We start from the raw sequence: 5,107 nt of genomic DNA, 5'->3' as shown, positions 1-5,107 counted from the left end.
GCTTAAATAACTGGTTTGTAAATAATGCAATACTTAATTTAGTAATGAAAAATAAATCAGTCACAAAGTATGAAAGTACAATTATTATGCAGATTATAAATATGCTTATAAGTCAAGAATTCCGCATTTGTAGCTGCAGTTATAAACTGCTTACTAACGCTTATTAATGTGGAGTTAATGCTTAACAGATAATGAATTCACTATATGCTAATGCCTAATAAATGGCTCATAGTGTGTAGTTATTATAAAGTGTTACCAATGAAGGAAATACGGTAGTTTACTGTGAAATTTTACTGGTGAAATTCTGACAACAGTTGTCTTTTTTACAGTTAATTTAATGTTTTTTTTAACCTGAAATGTAAAGTTTTTTTAATAGTGTGAGAGAATGACACAGAAAAACAAACAAACCCCTTAGCATTGATAATTGTCTTGCCTTTGTTTATTCCCCCGTCACTGTCTCTGTTTATTCCCCTGCGCTGAACTTTGTTGACCAGACTCTGTTTATTGGGTATTTATCAGGTATAGATTGTCTGCTGTTTTATTTCATTTGAATTTTTATGTAAAAAAATAAAATAAAAGTATTAACTTTATAAATAAATGAAATATGGAAGTGTACTGAAATTTAACAAAAAGTTTTACTGTTTAATTTTTTTACCATAAATGCTACTGTTTTTTAATAATGCGAGTAAATGGCGTGGGAAAATGACACAAATCATTAGCATTGCTAATTCCCCTACTCTTTGAGCCGCAGGAAATACAGATATGAACACTATAAATGACGAAAATATGGTAGTTTACTGTAAAATTGTACCTGTGAAATTGACAACAGCTGCTCTTTCATTACTGTAAATTTAACTTTTTTTAATAGTGCTAGAAAATACCGTGGAAAAATGACAAAAAAACTCTAGCTTTGCCAATCTTCTACTTTTTGAGCTGCAGTAAAGACAGATATAAGCACTATAAATGAAGAAAATATGGTAATTTACTGTCAAATTTTAACCGGTGAAATTCTGTTAACAACTGTTGTCATTTTTTTACTGTAAAATGTATATTTTTATCTATAAATGTAATGGATTTCTTTAATAGTGCGAGGGAATGATGTGGGAAAATGAGCCTCAAAAAGCCTTAGCATTGCTAATTGTCTCCGCATTGAGCCGCATTAAAGACCGTCGTTGCGCGTCCCTGTTGTTTATTCCCCTGTGCTGAACTTTGTTGACCAGACTCTATTTATCAGGTATTCCTCTAACGCGCCTCTAATAATGACTTCCTCTCGCTCTCAAAGACTTTCACTTTGATCTGAAAGTCTTTGCAGGCTCATTGACTGTAATGAGATCTGGAGAATCCATAAAGACGGCTGGGATTTGACTGGGAGCCCAAAACGAAGAGCTGGGAATCATCCGCATTTCACGGACGGAGCAAGAAAAAAAAAAAAAAACAGAAAATAAAAAGGCGGCAGATCTCAGATGACTTGGCAGCGATTTCACCGTGCACCCTCCTCTCTGCCAGATCCCAACATTAATTTCCCCACAGTCTGTAATTCCTGTGCGCAGAGAAAACATCTCGCAGGATTTTGGCGTTGGATGTTTTCTGTTTGCGGCCCAAAAGAGGCGTCCCGTACCCAGAGCCAGGCTTTCTGCAAACCTCCGGGATTTGTTTGCTCTTTTGCTTTATCCAGGCCAGCGTTCAGACGGTGGTCAGAAATGAAGATAAAGCTGGGTCAAGGAGAAGCACTTTCTCTGAACGCTCCATCAGAGGAACATGCATCTGTCTGAAGATGCAGACCTGCTAAAAATACACACACACACACACACACACACACACACACACGCGCACACACACACACACACACACACACACACACACACACACACACACACACACACACACACGCACACACACACAAACACACACACACACAACACACACACACACACACGGCTCTGTTTGTTCTCCATGTCCAAGTAAATTAGAGGAGCAGAGGGGACAAACCACATCTCCAGACGACAGCTTAAATGAGTCCGAGAGTTTCATTAGATTATACGGACGTAATTATGTCAAGGTTTAAAGAGTGATTGAGAATAACTCTGACAACACTTGTAGATCAGGAACTGGAGACAACACACTGATCAATTACAGTAATATAGACACTTTCAAATATTATATATTATATTTTCATTATTTTTTAGTATCAGAATGTGTCCTATTTTATTACATTTTTATTTTTGATGAGCAAAAATGTGCTATTCAGCATTATTATATCAACAATAGTTTATGGACAGTGTATAATAATTAAAAGATGACAACTTAAAGTAGTTTCATTAAATTATTGGGACTTAATTATATCAAGGTTTAGAGAGTGATTGAGAATAACTCTGACAACAGAAACTGGAGACAACACACTGATCATTTACAGAAATATAGACTCTTCCTATATATTATATATTACATTTTCATTATTTTTATATTAGAATGTGTCCTAGTTTACTTAATTAAACATTTCATGAGCAAAAAAAGTACTATTTAGCTTTAATATGTCAACAATTGTTTATGAAAACTGTATAATAATTAAAACATGACAATTTAAATGAGTTTTATTCGATTACAGGGACGTAATTATGTTAAGGTGATTGAGAATAACTCTGACAACACTTGTAGATCAGGAACTGGAGACAACACACTGATCAATTACAGAAATATAGACACTCAAATATTATCATTATTTTTAGTTTAGAATGGGTCCTATTTTATCACATTTTTATATTTTGTGAGAAGAAATGTACTATTCAGCATTATTATATCAACAATAGTTTATGAACAATGTATAATAATTAAAAGATGACAACTTAAAGTAGTTTTATTTGATTATACAGACATAATTATGACTACAAAACATGACATGACATTAACATGGCATTTTCCAGGCCTGGAAAAGTTTCGCCACTGGCTTGCATGGTTCAGGATCTGTAGAGCTGCGCATCGTTGGATTTGCTCTTCAGTATTTGGACTCTCAGTAGTGATTATTAAACCACACTGAACTGAGCTAAACTGAACTGAACTTAAACACTACAAACTGAACTACACTGTTCCTATTTACTGTGATCCTCTATGTGAAGCTGCTTTGACACAATCTACATTGTATAAGCGCTATACAAATAAAGGTGAATTGAATTGAATTGAATTGGAAAAGTTGTGGAAAAACAGAAAAACCCACAAGGTTTTGGAAAAGCCATGGAAAACAGAAATCTGTAGTATTGAATATAGGTTACAGTGTTTCCTCTAGGATTTATTCCAGCTGTGGCGGCAGGCCTTTTGCACAGATCCACCAAATAACTATGGTGTTATATCAATGACAAATGTGCTGAGTGCAGTATTACAAGTCGAGATCGTATTCTAGTAATACAAGCATGCGAATCTCTTTGCTTGTGCACCCATTTCCTCTGCTTGAGCACAAAACTTCTTGCGCGCACTCAAATATACACTGCTCAATTGCAGATCTTCTTGTGTACTCTCGAATAAACGCTGCTGAAGTGTGATTTAGCGCCTTTATATAACGAGGATGTCTCCAACATTTATTAGATTTGCTAGAAATATTTACGAATGCCTCCAATAGACTTACAGAGCGGCAATAATGCATCCTGAAGTGAAGTGAAGCGGTTATAAACTCCAGCAAGATCAAGTCATTATATGCAGAGCCACAGACCTTTATCTATAAAGTATAATTATGGAAACTGTGTTCATCAGAACTAAAAGCTGCATCGTGTTTGCTGACCTCATGCATCACGCACCAGTCAGTCAGTCAGTCAGTCAGTCAGTCAGTCAGTCAGTCAGTCAGTCAGTCAGTCAGTCAGTCAGTCAGTCAGTCAGTCAGTCAGTCAGCACGTCACCTTAAAGGGTTAAACAAATAACTCACAGCACAACTATGATTACAGAAAAGTTAGCGCTGCTATAATTCACTGACCTTTTAATATGTTTCGGTGTGATTATATATTTAAAAAACAGCTGGATGTTTTGCACGAGAAGCTGTAATGTAGCCATGGCAGGATGAATTTTGGTGTGATGCCCCGCCATGGAAGAATGAATGTAGCGGAAACCTTGGGTCAGTTGTCTTGACTTCTATTCTGTCCTTGGCCAATCACATAGTCACATTATTAGTGCGGTGTAAGCATTATCTGAATCAATTTTACATAGATATCAATAAATAAAACTGGGTGTTTTAGGATATGCTGTAATAAATGTGAACATGCTTTGTTTTTCTTTTACCACACATACTGTATGTAGACCTTACATTAAACATTAGGTTGTGAACATTTACTTAAGAGTCTTGGAAAAATCATGAAAAAGTCATGAAATTTTAGTGGTAAAAATGTGTATGAACTCTGCACTAATCATTTATAGAAATATAGACACTTTCAAATATTATATATTACAATTTTATTATTTTGTAATATCAGAATGTGTCCTATTTTATTCAACTTTTATTTATTTTATGAGCAAAAAATGTACTATTCAGCATTATTATATCAACAATAGTTTAAGAACAATGTATAATAATTAAAAGATGACAACTTAAAGTAGTTTTATTCGATTATACAGTTATAATTATGTCAAGGTTTAGAGAGTGATTGAGAATTTATAGAAATATAAACACTTTCTCTCCACCATGCATTTTCCTTCGGCTCAGTCCCTTTATTTATCAGGGGCACCACAGCGAAATGAACCACCAACTATTTTACACAGCGGATGCCCTTCAAGCAGCAACCCAGTACTGGGAAACACCCATACACACTCATTGACACACACACACTCATACACTTTGGCCAATTTAGTTCATCAGTTCCCCTATAGCGCATGTGTTTGGACTGTGGGGGAAATCTACAATTTAATTTAGAATATTTTATAATTGTATTTATTTCTGAGCATATATTAGACTTTTCAACATTAATTTATTATTAAATTACATTTTGATGCTGTAGATGCAGATCTATCAATGTTATGTGCTGATTCTGATTCATACGTTTATAAAGAGATGCCTGTAGTAATCACACCTTAAATTAGCTTACAGATTTCATACATTTATATTTCCATATTTATGAACCACTAAATATTT

The sequence above is a fragment of the Danio aesculapii genome, chromosome 14 (assembly GCF_903798145.1).
Source record: "Danio aesculapii chromosome 14, fDanAes4.1, whole genome shotgun sequence".
In the NCBI taxonomy this organism is placed as follows: Eukaryota; Metazoa; Chordata; class Actinopteri; order Cypriniformes; family Danionidae; genus Danio; species Danio aesculapii.
The sequence above is the reverse complement of the archived record's forward strand: the minus strand, read 5'-3'. Positions refer to the sequence as shown.